Here is an 18,205-nt window from a genome sequence, read left to right on the forward strand (position 1 = left end):
TAACAAAAGCATATATTCCAGTTTTGCTGGAAATAGTCCATTTATTTGGCACTTTCTCAGGGTATAAGATTAACTAGGGGAAAAGCGAATTATTCCCGGTCCGAGTAGAAGAACAGGAGGGGCTCAAACAATTTCCATTCAAAATAACCCTTGGAATTGTAATAACCAAAAAGCATAGATCTCTATTTGAAGCAAATTTTATCCCTCTAATTGAAAAGATTAAAGAGAAAATAGAATTTTGGAAGAAACTCCCAATTTCTTTAGTAGTAGAGTAAATACAGTCAAGATGATCTTTCCTCCTCCACTGCTCTATCTATTTCAGAACCTGCCCCTCTATCTTACCAAAACCTTTTTAAAGGATTAGATTCGATAATTCTACCTCTTATATGGAATTATAAAGCCCATCGAATTAGGAAAGAACATCTCTGCAAGAATAAGACTAGTGGGGGGCTGGCACTACCCAACTTTATTTTTTATTACTGGGCTGCTAATGTTAGCCATATAGCGTACTGGATAGATGATACAGTTGTACTTCCTGGATGGTTGGAGATGGAGCGTGAGGATTGCCTACCATACTCCATAGGGGCTATCATTATGTCCCCTATTCGGTTAAATAAAGCCTGTTATAGAGGCAATCCCATTATCCCTAGCACCCTACAGATGTGGAGACAAATGGGGAAGTATTTGAAATTCAGAACACTGTACAGTCGACGTTTCGGGCCGAAACCCTTCGTCCTGACGAAGGATCTCAGCCCGAAACGTCGACTGTACCTCTTCCTAGAGATGCTGCCGAGCCTGAAGCGTTCACCAGCAACTTTTATGTGTTTGCTTAAATTCCAGCATCTGCAGATTTCCTCGTGTTTGCGTTTTTAAAGAAACTCAGAACATTATCTTTTCTTGTACCTATATCAGTGAACCCCTCTTTTATCCCCTCATGTAAAGATGGGGTCTTTGATCCATGGCGAGAATTAGGGATACATAGCGTTGGAGACTTATACATACAAGGGATTTTTTTTGCGCCATTTCAGCAGCTGCAGGACAAATTCGGTCTGCAAAAGAATCGTTTTTTCAAGTATCTCCAGCCAAGACACTGTATAAGATCGCATCTTTCGGGCTTTGAGACGGCAGAACCTGGTAAAAATAGATCATCATTTAAGATCATGTTTATGGACAGAACACATCATCGCCTAGCTGTATGATGCCATACAAAGCAAGTGTCATACAGCAATGGATAATAGTAAAAAAGAGCAGGAAAATGAATTGGGTACAGTGATACAGGAGGTTATATGGAATGAGGCTTTGCAGTATGTTAACTTCTGTTCCATCAATGCCAGGCATTGTTTAATACAATTTAAAATCCTACCTAGACTACATTACTCAAAAGTAAGGATTCATAAAATATTCCCAGAGAAGTCCCCAATGTGTGAGAAATGAAAGTCCTCTGAGGCAAATTTTTTACATAGTTATGCTTTATGTCCCAGTATACAAGAGTATTGGAAGCAAATATCTGAGGTCCTAACAAAGGTACTAAAGGTTCAGATAATACCAGACCCCATCTTAATAGTTTTTGGAACTTCTGCGAGGTGAAATAAATTCCAGGCTACCCAGCAACAACTCCTGACCTATGGCATAATTAATGGAAAGAAACTCATACTGATGTCCCGGAAAAAGGAGGAAACTCCATCACTCAGACAATGGCTGTCTGCATCTAGAGAGGATAAGATACGTTATGAAGGACAGACTCAAGGAATTTGAAAAAAATCTGGCAACCATTACTGTTGTACTTAGAAGAGACCGACAGCTGAACCAAGTGTCGTGGGTGGTAGGACCTAAACATCACATACTGGAGGGGCGAGGGGAGGGGAGGGCTGGGAAGGGGAAAGGAGCAGGGGTGATAGGGTTTCCTTTGCTTTTTGCTTGTTTACTATACATATATTCATATGATTTCCATTATATTGTTATAAGAAAGAAAGCAAGAAAAAAGAAGCATTGTACTTTAGGGCATTGTCAGTTGTGGTTAAGCTGATGTTACTTCACAATAAGAACATTTGAAAACAGATGTGGCTTGATCAGCGTCTTATAAAGCTGTGACATAACTTCTCGACACTCTTGATCTCATTCCGTGAGATTACAGCTGAACTGCCCGTTGCTTCAACTCCTCTTCTGTTCCATTTCTCCTGCTCCCTCTGCTGGTTATCCGGCCTACATCACATGCCGGGGCAGAGAATTGCCGAGATTCTCCAACATCTGTGTAAAGTTCTGATGTGTCCCAATTATAGATGACCACTCCCTGATCTTGTAACTGTCCACTTCATTGAGACTCTCCCACTGGGGAAAACAGCTCCTCATCTCCCCTATCCTGTCCATTTTGGGACTGAGATGTTTCAGTAAGCAACACACATAAAAGTTGCTGGTGAACGCAGCAGGCCAGGCAGCATCTGTAGGAAGAGGTGCAGTCGACGTTTCAGGTCTCGGCCTGAAACGTCGACTGCACCTCTTCCTACAGATGCTGCCTGGCCTGCTGCGTTCACCAGCAACTTTTATGTGTGTTGCTTGAATTTCCAGCATCTGCAGAATTCCTGTTGTTTCAGTAAGGTCACTGTTCAGTTTACGCAACCCCGACCAATGTACAGTTAGAGAATTATACAGCACAGGAACAGGCCCTTCAGCCCACATCCTCCATGCTGACCAAGTTGTCTACTTGAGCTTTTCCAATTTTCTCGGTTTTGCCCTTATCCCTCTAAACCTTTCCTATCCATGGATCGGATCAAATATATCTTAAACATTGTAATTCTACCCACATCTACCACTTCCTCTGACAGCTTATTCCATACACCCAACGAGCTCTGGGTGAAAATTCTGCCCCTTTAATTCTTACCTCTCCCAACTTAAACCTGTGCCCTCATGTTTTAGACTCCACTATCCCGGGGAAAAGACTGTAAACATCCACCTTATCACCACTCATGGTTTTATAAACCTCTATAAGGCCACCCCTCAGCCTCCTTCACTCCAGGGAAAACAGTCCCAGCTTATCCAGTCTTTTCTTATAACTCAAGCCCCCCAGTCCCAGTAACATCCTCCTGAGTCTTTCCTGCACTCTCTCCAGTTTTATAACACAGAAACAGAATTAGGCATTTGGCCAATGCAGTCTGTTGTGCCATTCCATGTCTGACGATACCTTCAAGCTGAAACGTCTGAAGGCAGATAAGTCACCTGGACCAGGGTTCTGAAAGAGCTGGCTGAAGTAGGCATTAGTAATGACCTTTCAAGAATCACTAGATTCTGGAATTGTTCCAGAAAACTGGAAAATTGCAAATGTCACTCCACCAATCAACAGATGTTTGACATAATTAGCAGTGGTAGGTGATGTAGATGGTTTGGATATGATTCAATGCAGGACAACATACCACCGATCAATAGACCAATGGTAGGAACGTCCTTGGTTCCACAACATTGCATTTGGACTGAAAAAAACACCATAATGTTCATTGTCCAAATTCCAGAAGAGTGTTCGTGTGTAACAGTAGCAGCCTCACACCTCCAAGACTCCCTAGAATTAGATTCCAATCTGGGAAAGTGTGCCAGCATCCAACACTTCGTACATAAACCCCTCGAAACTGGACTGTCTACTATTCCATTTCTCAATATAAACCCACAATCCCCTCGATAAGATCCCAGCCTGTAATCCACTGCCGTGGATCTGTTACTCTCCATATAAACTCCCACCCCACACCTCCCCCCGAACCCATGGATTAGATCTGAGATTGTAACCAACTCCTGGGGGCTATGTTATTCTATATAGAACAACCCCAACCAAGCCTTGGATTAGATCTCTTCCTGTATCCAACTCCTGGGGGAGGTTGCTCTATATATAAACCCCTGAACCCCTGGATTATTCCCGGTTTGTACCCCACTTCCTGGCATATGATATTCAATATATAACACCCCCCGCCCCGCAGACCTGAATTAGGTCCCAGCCTGTAACCCACTCCTGGAAACTCATATACTATTTATAAACCCCACGAAAACCCTATGTTAGATTCCAGACTGTACCTTGCCCCCAGGGATCTGTTACTCTGTATATATAAACCCCCTGATCCCTTGGATTAGATCCCAGAATGTTAATCTACACACTGGGTTACCCTGAATGTAGATGCTAATTGGAGGAATATTACAGGGGAAAAAAAAAACAGGATTGTGTTGGATTTGAACGAGACATTGGCGAGGCTACAACTGGAGTGCTATATACTGTCATACGGAGGTGGCTGGGAACGGACCCAAGTGCAAGACACAGACACTGAAGTACTAGGGACAGGACTAGGATACAGGGCGATGGCAAGGACGTGGACAGGAAAACCAGGAACCTGGAACAGGACTGGACAAAAGAGCTATGAGCCCGGGCTTGGACTCCGAGCCAGAGACTGGACAAGGACCCAGTATCTGGGTCTTGCCTCTGGCTCGGACCCCAGAACTAGGCAATGACGATGCTTGGCTGGCAGGCAGGACGAGGCTGGAGTCTTAGAGACTTGAGGCGAGGCTTGGCAGGAGGCAGGAGGCCGGAGACTTGAGGCGAGGCTTGGCAGGAGGCAGGAGGCCGGAGACTTGAGGCGAGGCTTGGCAGGAGGCGGAAGGCCGGAGACTTGAGGCGAGGCTTGGCAGGAGGCGGGAGGCCGGAGACTTGAGGCGAGGCTTGGCAGGAGGCGGGAGGCCGGAGACTTGAGGTGAGGCTTGGCAGGAGGCGGGAGGCCGGAGACTTGAGGCGAGGCTTGGCAGGAGGCGGGAGGCCGGAGACTTGAGGCGAGGCTTGGCAGGAGGCGGGAGGCCGGAGACTTGAGGCGAGGCTTGGCAGGAGGCGGGAGGCCGGAGACTTGAGGCGAGGCTTGGCAGGAGGCGGGAGGCCGGAGACTTGAGGCGAGGCTTGGCAGGAGGCGGGAGGCCGGAGACTTGAGGCGAGGCTTGGCAGGAGGCGGGAGGCCGGAGACTTGAGGCGAGGCTTGGCAGGAGGCGGGAGGCCGGAGACTTGAGGCGAGGCTTGGCAGGAGGCGGGAGGCCGGAGACTTGAGGCGAGGCTTGGCAGGAGGCGGGAGGCCGGAGACTTGAGGCGAGGCTTGGCAGGAGGCGGGAGGCCGGAGACTTGAGGCGAGGCTTGGCAGGAGGCGGGAGGCCGGAGACTTGAGGCGAGGCTTGGCAGGAGGCGGGAGGCCGGAGACTTGAGGCGAGGCTTGGCAGGAGGCGGGAGGCCGGAGACTTGAGGCGAGGCTTGGCAGGAGGCGGGAGGCCGGAGACTTGAGGCGAGGCTTGACAGGAGGCGGGAGGCCGGAGACTTGAGGCGAGGCTTGGCGCGAGGCGGGAGGCCGGAGACTTGAGGCGAGGCTTGGCGCGAGGCGGGAGGCCGGAGACTTGAGGCGAGGCTTGGCGCGAGGCGGGAGGCCGGAGACTTGAGGCGAGGCTTGGCGCGAGGCGGGAGGCCGGAGTCTTCAGGCTTGAGGCGAGGCGGGAGGCCGGAGTCTTCAGGCTTGAGGCTAGGCAGGCTCCTTCTGGGCGGGGTGCGGTTCACCTGGGCGGGGCGCGGTACTCCTGGGCGGGCCGCATATATCCTGGGAAGCGCGCGGATCTCCGGGAAGCGCGCGGATCACCACCCGACAGAGGCAAGGGTCAGGCAGGGACAGTACCAACCACAGGTAACGGCAAGTCGGTCTGGCTTACCTGGGCGGAGGCAAGGGACAGGATTGGAGCTAGGTACAGGGTGGCTCCAGGACAAGACTGCAGGCGAGACGAGGCGAGAGTTACCAGCAAGACAAGGCAAGGATTCTGGCAAAGCAAGGCGAGACGAGAACTTCAGGCGAGGCGAGACTTACCGGCAAGACAAGGCAGGGTTTCGGGCGAGGAAACAGAAGGCAGAGGAAGGGATACAAGGAGTAAGGACAAGAACAATCCAGCAGCAACACCCCGGTCTCTGGAGGTATTTATGCAGCCAGCCCCAACGAGCATCAGCTGACTTAATTAGAGCTCAACAAGCCAGAAACAGGGTAGACAGGAAAACCCGAATTACGAACTTCAAGGACCGGAACATGACATATATTGTTTTGTTCAGCCTGTTACAGAATGTAGAGTATAGAACTGTACAGCACACCGGGCCCTTCAACTTATATAAAGCGGCTCCACAATCAACTTAACGCTTCCCTCTTACACAACCATGAACACTGTTGTTTTTCTTTCATCCATGTGCCTATCTAAGAATCTCCAAAATGTCCTCAACGTATCTATATGCCTCTATCACCACCCCCGGCAGTGTGTGCCATGCACTTACCACTCCCTGTAAAAACAATCTATCTCTGACATCTCACCTAAACTTTTCTCCACTCACTTCTTCCCGATGTCCTCTGGTATTACCCACTGCCAGCTTGAAAAAAGGCTCTGGCTGACCACTCCATCTGTACCTCATATAGTCATATACACCTCTATCAAGTCACCTGTCATCCTCCTCACTCCAGAGAGAAAATCCCTCAGTCTCTCAATCTTTCCCCATGCGACACGTTCTCTTATGCAGGTAGCATTCTGGCAAACTCCAAAGATTTCACATCCTTCCTATAATGAAGTGACCAAAAATTAACACCATAGTTTTACAGAGTTGCAGCATTCCTCGGTGCAGCTTGAACTTAATCACCACACCTCTATCAAGTTGGCTCTCATCCTTCTTCACACCAAAAAGGAAAGCCTTAGCTTGCTCAATCCTTCCTTAGAAGGCAGGATTTTGCAATTCAGGCAGCATCGGGGTAATACCCTTCTGCACCTTCTCTGAAGCTTCCACATCACTCCTATAATGAGGTGACCAGAACTGAACACAATGCTCCACGTGTGGTCTAACCAGAGTTATATCGAGTTGTAACATCACCACGTGGCTCTTCAACTCAATCCTCCAACTAGTGAAGACCAACACACCACATGCCTTCTTAACCACCCAATCAGCTTGGCATGGCAATTTTGAGGCAACTCCAAGATCTGTCTGTTTTCATTAGACTTGTAATCTGCGTTCGGCAGTACGGCAACGCCGTGCTTTGCAGTATAGGTGACAAAAGTTCAATTCCCACTATTGCCTGTAAGGAGTTTGTACGTTCTCTTCAACCTCAACAATGGGAACAGAGCGTACTGTTTGATGACGTCCTGGGGCAGAACCAGAGGCGGGAACATTATACCTCACGTGTCCTGAAAAGGAAAAAAGCGCTGATTTCTGACCCGGTTTTAAGATAGCCCCTTCCAAACTTGCACGTCCAAAACGAAGTACCCACAACCGAAACAATCCATTTGACAGACCCCTGAATGGGTTGCATTCTGGGCTCTACTCTCGGGATTTCCGGCGGTTTATATATAAAAATAATAGATCTCTTGGAGCGGGTTACAGTCTGAGATCTAATCCACTGATTGAAAGGTTTATCTGCAGGATACCTAGGAGTTCGTTACAGGCTAGGATATAATCCAGTCGTTCGGGGGTTTATATTTAGATTAACAAATCCCCTCGGGCGGGTTGCAGACTGGGATCTAATCCAGGGGAGGTTATATTGTCGGGTGATGTAATTAGTGTAAGTGTACATAATTTTCAACCACCGACATTAGAGTCGGCGTTTACGTGATGACGTACATATGTAAAGGACTTCTGCCGCGCTTTGTGTTCAGTTTTTTGGAGTTCAATAAATCAGCTAGAACATTAGAACACCACAGCACAGTACAGGCCCTTAGGCCCTCGATGTTGTGCCGACCCATATATTCCTTAAAAAAATATACTAAACCCACAGTACCCCGTAGATTTTTCTTTCAACCATGTTCCTGTCCAAGAGGCTCTTAAATACCCCCAGGGTTTCAGCCTCCACCACCATCCGTACAAACCGAACAAAAGCTGTACGGTTTTTAGAAATTAAACACAAAACAACTCATGTCGTTTTATTTGTGAAAACCTATATTGGTGACCCCGATTCCCTAGGACAATTCCAGAGTTATTGCGCATGTCGGCCAACGCAAACCTCACTAAGCCCACATGCTTCACTACAGTGTCAAAGCAGGGTGCTGAGCGCCACATTCCCATAACTGGCCCGCCAGTCCGTGCCGCACGCGTAGAATAAGTTGAAACTCTTAGCTTTTCTTTTTTTAACCTGGATGACATACTCAGGCCACAGATATATGCGTAGAAATAGGCCATTTGGCCCATCGAGTCTGCTACACTAATTCATCATTGCTGATCCAATTTCCCTCTCAGGCCCAGTCTCCTGCCTTCTCCCCATAATCCTTCATGCCCTGACCAATGAAGAATCTCTCAACCTCGGCCTTAAATGTACATAAAGATTTGGCTTCCACAGCTACCAAAGAATTGCACAGATTCACTACTCTCTGCCTGAAGAAATTCCCCCTCATCTCCATTCTAAGAGGATGCCCCTCTATCCTGAAGCTGTGCCCTCTGGTCTCGACTCTTCCACATCCACTCTATCAAGGTCTTTCACCATTAGATAGATTTGAATTAGGTGACCACTCATATTTCTGAATTCTAGTGAATACAGGTCTGGAGCCATCAAACACTCTTCGTACGACAAGCTATTCAATCCTAGAATCATTTTGATGAACCTCCTTTGAACCCTCTCCAGTTTCAGCACATTCTTTCTCAGATAACGGTCCCAAACACGCTCACAATACTCCATTTGAGGCCTCAGCAGCGCTTTATAACGCTTCAACATTACATCCTTGCTTTTACCTATTACGCTTGAAATGAATGCCAACATTGAATTTGCCTTCCTCACCACAAACTCAACCTGAAAATTAACCTTAAGGGAATCCTGCACAAGGACTCCCAAGGCCCTTTGCAACTCAGATTTTTTTTTGTATTTTCTCTCCATTTAGAAAATATTCAACCCTTTCATTTCTTCTACCAAAGTGCATACACCTCCTGATACGGTACTCCATCTGACATTTCTTTGCCCCCTCTCCTGATCTGTCTAAGTCCTTCTGTAGCCTCCCGACGACCTGCCACTCAATTTATCTTCAGACTTTGCAACAAAGCCATGAATTGCATCATCCAAATCATTGACATATAATGTAAGAAGAATCAGTCCCCTCACAGGCCCCTGTGGAACACCACTTATCAGCGGCATCCGTTCAGATAATGCTCCTTTCACTCCCACCCTTTGCCTACTGCCAATCGGCCACTGCTTTATCCATGCCAGAATCTTTCCTGTAACACCATGGGCTCATAGCTTGGTAAGCAGCCTCGTGTGTGACAACTTGCCAAAGCATTCTGAAAATCCAAGTACACAACATCAACAGATTCTCCTTTGTCTATCCTGCTTGTTAATTCTCCAAAGAATTCCAACAGATTTGTCAGGCAAGATTTCTCCTTGAGGAAACCATACTGAGTCGGGTCTCAGTATGCTGACATGCGCAATAACTCTGGAATTGTCCGAGGGAACCGGGGTCGCCAATATAGGTTTTCACAAATAAAACGATATGCTCTGAAAAGCCATCACATAAGCACTCTCGAAATTCCCTCTCCTGGAAACCAGCACCAACCTGATTTTCCCAAACTACCTGCATATTGAAGTTCCCCATGACTATTGTAACATTGCTCTTTAGGCATTCATTTTCTATCTCCCATTGTAATTTGTAGCCCACAACCTTAATTCTGTTTGGGGGTGTGTATACAACTCCCATCAAGGTATTTTTACCCTTGCAGTTCCTCAGCTCTATCCACAATTAATCAACAACATCCAACCCAATGTCATTTGTTTCTAATGATTTCATTTCCTTTTTTACCAACAGAGCAGCGCTGCTCCCTTTGCCTTCCTGCCTGTCCTTTCGATACAATGTGTATCCTTGGAAATTAAGCTCCCACCTGTAATCTTTCAGCCATGATTCAGTGCTGCCTACAACATCAGACCTGCCAAACTGAAACCATGCTGCAAATTCATCTACCTTTTACCGTGTACTGTGCAAATTCAAATAGAACACCTTCAGTCCTGTTTTCACCCTTTTTGATTTTGTCCATCTTTTACAATGCAACTCATCTTGTTGACTACAATTTCTCCCTATCCTTGCTACACATCGCCTCCGTTTGTAAACCAGCTGCCTCATCTTCAGCACTATCATCCACCTTTCCTACGATACTTCTTGCGTTGCAATACAGGCAGCTCGGACACCGCACCATGCTCAAATTTTTGATTCCTAACTCTGTCTGAGGTCTTACCAACCTCTGCCTCCACAACCTTTACTCTAACACTGGCACTCTGGCTCCCATCCGCCTACAACTCCAGTTTAAGCCCCACCTTCCAGCATTAACAAACCTTCCTGTTAGGATATTTAACCCCCTGTATAGGCCCCACCTTCCCTGAAAGAGAGCCAATGATCTAAAAATCTTATGTCTTCCCTCCCACACCAACTCTTTAGCCACATATTGAACTCGATAATCTTTCTAGTGAGGCATCATTAGCACATGGCACAGGTAGTAATCCTGATATCACAACCCTGGAGTTCCTGTCCTTTAACATAGCACCTAACTCCCTGAACTTGCTATGCAGAACTTTGTTTTTCATCCCATAAAGACATTAGTACCTACATGGATCACGACTTCTGGCTATTCACCCTCCCACATAAGAATGGTGAGGACTCGATTCCTGGATCCTGGCACCAGGAGGCAACATCCCATCCGGGAATCCTGTTCTCGCCCAAAGAACTTCCTGCCCATTCCACTAACTAATCATCCTGTCACCACAGTGTCCCTCTTCTCCACCCTACCCTTCTGAATGAGACTCAGCGGGGTGATTATTAATGCTGTTAAATACCTCCAAGAATCACTATTTTCTTGCTCTCCATCTTTCACTGGGCAACCTTCCCCCTTTCTTTCTCCCTAAGCCTCCTGTTCCATGATCCTTTCCCTTCTCTAACTCTGTATCCCTTTTGCCAATCAACTTTCCAGCTCTTAGCTTATTTCCCTCTCCCTCCTGTATTCTGCTATCATTTCGGGATCTCCCCCTTCCCCTTCCACTTTCAAACCTCTTACTATCTCTTCTTTCAGTTAGTCCTGACAAAGGGTCTCGGACCGAAACGTCGACTGTATCTCTTCCTATAGATGCTGCCTGGCCTGCTGCGTTCCACCAGCATATTGTGTGTGTTCCTGTTCTGTCTTACCTGATTTGGATGGTTATTTTATTTCTAATTAATAGATCTCACCTCACAGATGTGATTGCTCATTATCACGTGTTAAGCAATTAGGTTTCGTCATCAGGTCGGCCATTTTATATCTTTGTATGTTTCATTGGTAGTTAGAAGTCGAAGGAATTTCAATCAGTATTTGAATTTCCTTTTATTAGAACACCGGGAAGTACTGTCTTGAGTACTGTAACGCGTTGGTGAATAACGAAACCGCTTCCAACTACAGCTACGCCGGATCTGGAGTTATAGGCCTGATCAGCTTGAGAAACGGGGAAAACTCGAGTGAGGGCAGAAAAGCAGAACGACAACTCTTAACAGTGAATCCATCCGCGGTGAATAGATATTGAATCTGCGAGCTCCTGCGCGTCAGAAGTTGGAATATCCACCACGGAGAAAAGAAGCCTTGAAACCAGGTCAGTACGTTCAGATCGATTATCGAGACAGTCTAGCTGCAGATCTGTGGCAAGCATAGCGGGGCTGGAAGCCCGAGCGAGGGCCGAAGCAGCGCTAGCCTAGGCGTCGTTTGCACAAAGAAGTTGATGATAAAGTGAGACGGGCTGAATTAGATGTCGAGAAACCCGCCTGGAAGCCACTTCAGAAGCAGTGCGGCATGAAAAGAGGCGGAGGCTGCTTCATCCGAGGCTATAGTCTTTGGGGTGGGCCCGGAGCAGCGAGATGACAATGACGACGTTAGTTTAAACTCAGCATATCATTCGGCAGAGAGGACTACGAAATATATTCAAGACCAGTCGGCTTATGCTTATACCCACCCATCAACTGGCACTGAAGACTTAGGCTACCCAATCAACACTGAAAGGCAGGGCTCCTCTTTCTCTGGATAACACCCCGCAACCACACCTTTTACTCCAACGGGACAGAACGGAGACGGCCTCCTTGACGTGCTCAAGGCTCCTACTGATCGTGACATAGCATAGCATAGCCTCCTGGTAAGTGGCAGCACACCCCATGAACCCCAACCTGATCATGATGTGTCAGATCTTACGAGATTCCGAGCCCGGCGTGACCTGCTGAAAGTCGGAATCACAAAATTCCATGATAAGCCTGGACTTGGAAATCCATGTTCTCCAGTGTCGCTGAAAAACTCAAGCTCGAGCCAAGGGAAGAATTCGACCTGCTGGTGATATGGCTTGGACCATGTTGAGCATGCAAGCAGTTCACATCAAACACCCCAGTGCTACTTTCACTTTAGTCTGGCAAACACTGAAAGAGTGGTATCCCGCCGAGGCATTGCAGACTGCTCACTCCAACAAACTCGTCCTGGCCCTAGACTTCTAGCAGGGAGCCAATGCCTGCGGGAGCTAGGAGACTTGCTTTTAGAGTTGGAGCAGCCAAAGCTGAAAGATACTTACGTGGCTCGTCTGCCTCGACTCTACACAACGAACTCATACTATCTTGGAGAAACTCCCCTTTAGTCTGCAGGAGAAATGGACTTCTGAGATGCTAACTGGACAAGAAAGTAACGTTCTCACTTTCTCCTTCTTTTCTTATTTCTTCCGGACTGAAACAAAAACGAGGATCGACTTCAGCACGGAGGAACATCTGGAGAAACTTCTGAAATGCCTGCATCGCTGCCGCTGCTACTGTGCGATAGAGAATCTCCGGAGGGGAAGGCCACAAGTCCTCGACTTTCCCTTTTCGCTGCTGCCGGGGCCGAGGTCGAAGCGCTTGGCAGAGATGGTGCTCGGTGCTCAGTGTCGGAAGGCTGGTCGGAGGCTCGAAGTTTTCGGACGGACTCAAGAGTGGACTGTGGTCGGGTGCTTCCAGGGTGCTGCATCGGCAAGTTTGCGGCGCTGGAGGTTCATGGTAGGGAGAGTTTCTCCCTTCTACCGTCTGCGTGAGATGACGGGGCTTTCGAGAGAATTTGACACTTTGTCTGTTCTTTATCAAATTACGGTATTGATTTGCACTGTTGTAACTATATGTTATAATTATGTGTTTTTTGTCAGTTTTTTTTAGTCTTGGTTTGTCTTGAGTTTCTGTGATATCATACTGGAGGAACATTGTATCATTTCTTAATGCATGCATTACTAAATGACAATTAAAGAGGACTGCGTGTCCTCATAATCTAATCTAATCTAATCTAATCTTCATTGTGACCACCTCTAGCTCAGCGCCAGTTAAATCAGAAACCTGTTTGAGGCCCTGTCAGGGTGCACAAGACTTAGATGGACAGAGCTATCCAAAAAGGATAATTCTAAAATTGCAGAAGATCTTAACAAACAGCGTCCTCTACATCGGAAACCACACCCTCTCCGGAAGTGTAGAGGCGTCATAGACAACCCTCCAGAGGAACGAAGGGATTCCCTTAAAAAGCACTCCATATGTTTCCGCTGCTGTTCCTCAACCAGCCGCCGGGCGTCGGACTGTAATGTTGTCATCTTGTGCTCTGAATGCGACAAAGACAAACACATTGCAGTTCTTCTTTTGATCTGCCTCCCTGGTCTGTGTAGAACATCATCAGTACCTTCTTGTAGCATGGCGGGGAGGGAATCCCCTTCCTCTCTGGTTGCCACCTCTTCCTGTTCTGAGGTCTGTGGGGAAAACTCTGCCAGTAAGTCGTGTTGAAGGATCTGCCTCGTCAGTGATTACCCAGAAGGCCACTGTGAGAAGAGGATGAGGATGTATGTTGTCTTGAACGATCAGTGCAATAAGTCTCCAGCTAAATCATTTTCTCAACGTCTTCAACTTAACCGATGGAGCCTCACCTTATACACTTGAGACATATGTAAGAGTGTCACAGATGGTTGGGCGACGAGCAAGAAGTTTCATTGTCGAATCTGTTGATGGAAAAGTCTCCTTTAGCTCTTCCCACGCTCCTGGAGTGTGAGGAACTTCCGGACAACACGAAGGAAATCCTCACTCCAGAAGCAGCGACTTACCACACTCGGCCGAGGTCCCTAGCCACCAAAAAACCATCACTCGACCTGGGATCCTGCTCCTGCTGGGAACAGACATCATACACAACCTGCTCGAGCTACGGAATTGGCCTCCAAATGCTCCCTTTGCGCAGAGGTTAGCAGTTGGGTGGGTCATAGTAGGAGCCGTCTGCCTAGGAGGTGCACACAGCCCTTCATCTGTGTACTTGTTCAGAGCTAGCATTCCAGAAAACCGGCGCCCCAGTCTGATGACTCCCTGCCTTTGCACCATCCAGCTTCGACCAGTTCTGCCAGCCTCCCGTCTCTCCCGCCTTGACCTCACAACAGATTTTTGATAAGGAATACATGGGTGAAGCTGCTTTGCCCATATCGAGGACAACAAACCAGCACCTTCCATGGATGACCTTACTTTCCTGAGATTGATGGATAACTGGTTCCATCAAGACAGCTCAAAGGGACGAGTGGCACATTTCCCCATCTCTAGCACACGACAACGCCTCCCGAACAGGCGTGAGCAAGCAGCCGCTTTCCCGTATGCTCAACAAACGTCCTAAAATTACTGGGGACGGAAACGAACAGTATACCTGCAAAACTAGAAAGTTGGAAAATGATTGAAACATGAAAACGGGTTACAAATCTGTTAAAAAGAAGACCATATTTAATTTTTTTTTACAGATTCTAGATTTGTTTTGCATTCTCCGGTATTTTTCATACGGTCTAATTGGCTTATTTGGAAGTTTGGGTGGTGAACCCTTTTGAAAGACAGAAATTTACTTCTGTGCTTCGAATCCAGTTGAAGGTCTTGTTAGTCTTTCGTATTTGACTGTGCTATTCAATTGATCGGGAACATTAACTCTAATATGTTTAATGTTCTTTTTTTTGTGAAAGCCATGAGTTCAGTTGGTGTCATCTTTTACAGGTACCAGGCGGGGAGTGTTATGTCTGTCCTGATTTGGATTGTTATTTTATTTCTAATTGCTGGATCTCACTGCTTACTTGTGGATCCACAGCAGTTGTTGATTGCTGATTGGCGCGTTGTTAGGCAATTAGCTGTCGTTATCAGGTCGGCTATTTTATATCTTCGTACATTTCATTTAGTAGTTAGAAGTCGAACGAATTAACAGGGAGAGGCTGCGCAAGTCAGGACGTTCTCTAACTTTCGATCACTCCCCTTTGTCCCTTATCCTTATCTCTGTGATCCTTTTACCCCTCATTACATCCCTCCCGCCCTCACCACCTGCCCATTGTCTACACCTTCCTTCCTGTTTCCCAGCTACTCCACTTTATTCCATTTTCTCCAGCCCTTTGTCTCTTCGACGAATCGTACCCCAGCGTCTCAGATCATCTCCTTTCCGCTCCCTCCTTCACTGACGTACGTACCCACGCACAAATACACATACGGACGCACGCACACGCTCAGCATCTGAGATCGGAATTTGGACCTTCCAGGCGGCTTCTCTACCGACTGCGCCACTGTTCCACCCATAAATGTTTTTTACATTGAAATGATTTATTGAAGTAAAGTTTAAGCAAAAACCAGCACTTCCATTTATATTTTTCTACAACAAATTTATTACCAGCCATTTTTCCACAACTATACCATGTCCCTACTAAAGTTGAAAATATGTATGGTCATGTATTTTGTAACAAAATGCGATTTTTAAAATAACAGTTGTTGTAACTTTCTCTTGGCTTGGTATGGCTGTAATTTGCAGTGATTAGGTTCAAAATCAGAATCAGGGTTATATTTACTAACTTAGTTGACGTAAAATTCTTTATTTTGCGATAACAAAGACACGAAATAGCTATAAATTACTGAATATTGCAAAACAAAAATTACGAGGGTGTCAGTGAAGGAAATTGGAAGGGGATGTCAGAGTTAAGTTCCTTATACAGAGTTTTTGGTGCTTGGAACATCCTGCCAGGTCTGGTGGTGGAGGCAAATATATTAGGGACATCTAAGAAACTCTTAGGCACATAGATGATAGAAGAATGGAGGAATATGCGGAAGGGGATGGTTAAATTGATCAGAGTAGATTAAAAGATCGGTGCAACATTATGGGTTGAAGGTACAATGTTATAATATTGTCATATGTTCTATGAGGCAGTGTTGATGGAAGGGGAAGATGCTGTTCCTGAATCAAGTATAGGTCTTCAAGCTCCTGAATCTCTTCCTGGAAGAGGTCATGTATTAACGAGCTGAGGGTCCTTGGTGCCAGGTGTCGTCTTCTTGAGGCCTCTATTCTGTCCCAACACATTGATGCAATCACAAAGAAGGTGCATCAGTGGCTCTACTTCATGAGGAGTTTGAGGAGATGTGGCACGTTACCAAAGATTCTTTCACGTTTCTACAGATGTGCCATGAAGAGCATTCTGACTGGTTGCGTCACTGCCTGGTACGGGGCCTCCAAAGTGCGGGATTGCATGAGGCTGCAGAGGGTTATCGATTTAGTCAGATCCAGAATGTTCAAGTCCCTCTCCACCATCGAGGGCATCTTCAAGAGGCAGTGCCTCACAAAGTCATCGTCCTGCAGAGGACCCTCACCATCTACAGATCACTTTCGTCAAGGAGGAGGTACAGGAGCCTAAAGCCCAACATTGAACAATTCAGGAACAAAATTTCCCTCTCGGATATTGGATTTCTGAATGGTCCATGAAGCCATGAATGACACCTTGCAATTCTTCTTTTGCGCTATTTAATATTTTGTAGCTTACAGTAATTTGTCTTGCGATGTACTACTGCTGCAAAACAATTCATTTCACGACATATGTCAGTGATAATAAGCCTGATTCTGATAAGCCTGGTTCTAATTGTAAGGGCAGAAGGGGAAAGTGTAAAGGGGATATGCAGGACAAGTTGGGTTTTTTCCCCACACAGTGGTTCGTGCCTGTAATGTGCTGTGAAGGCTGGTGGTGGAGGCGGATACAGTAGAGGTGTTTGGATAGACACATGAATGTGCGGGTAATGTGGGCCCTGTGCAGAGAGAAGAAATGTTGTTTAATTGGCTTTGTTTTTCTCACAGAAATTGTGGGCTGAAGGGCCTGTTCCTGTGCTATATTGTTCTATGTAATTTATAAGTACTCATAATTTTTAATTCACTTTCTTAGTAATTAAGGGTAGCTTAATTAATCCTCCAGTGAATCTATGTAAAGGGAGAGCAGAAACTACTTCCAACAGAACTGATTGTCCAGTGAGCCAGAATCCAGCAGTTCAGGGTACCTCACTGAAAGTGACCACAAAAGTGACAGGGTGGTACAGAAGCAATGTTGAATGCTTGCGTTGATTACTCAAGGTGCTGAGTTCAAGGGTCATGAAGTTATAAAACTGTGGCTGCGCTGCATCAGGATTATTGCAATCAGTTCTGGTTGCCCCATCGCAAATAAGGGTATCGAGGCTTTGGAGAGGTTACAGAAGATGGTCTCCAGGATGCTGTCTGGATTAGAGGACGTGAGCAATAAGAAGAGGTTGGACAGACCTGGGTTATTTTCTCTGGAGCGGTGGAGGCTGAGGAGAGACATATGTTTATAACATTATGAAAGCCATGGATAGAATAGACAGTTCATATCTTTTTACCCCAGTGTTGAAATATCTAACATTAGAGGGTCTACATTTAAATTGCGGGGCGGGGGGGGAGGGGGTGATATGATCAAAGGATATGTATGGGGTGAGTTTTGTTCACACAGAGTTGTGAATTCCTGGATGTGCTACCGGGGTTGTGGTGGAGGCTAAAATGATTGAGGAATTTAAGAGGCTACTAGATAGACAGGTGAAACTATACAGGAATGGGGGTATATGGATCATGTGCAGGCTGAAAGGAGTAGTTTGGTTAGCATTTTGGTTTATTTATTTCTGCACAACATCATGCACCAAAGGACGCACAACAGTCTCCAGAGTTTACGGAGAATGGTGTAAAACAGAACATCCAGTCAGCGGATCTTCTGTGGGTGTAAATGCCTTGTTAATGAGAGAGGTCAGAGGAGAATGTCCAGAATGGTTCAGGGTGTCAGTAAATAATCACACATTACAACAATGGTGTGCAGAAAAGCATCTCTGAATGCACAACTTGTGGAACCTGAAGTGGATGTGATGCAGTAGGAGAAGATCACACTGGGTTCTA

Source organism: Mobula hypostoma, chromosome 8 (genome assembly GCF_963921235.1).
Source record: "Mobula hypostoma chromosome 8, sMobHyp1.1, whole genome shotgun sequence".
In the NCBI taxonomy this organism is placed as follows: domain Eukaryota; kingdom Metazoa; phylum Chordata; class Chondrichthyes; order Myliobatiformes; family Myliobatidae; genus Mobula; species Mobula hypostoma.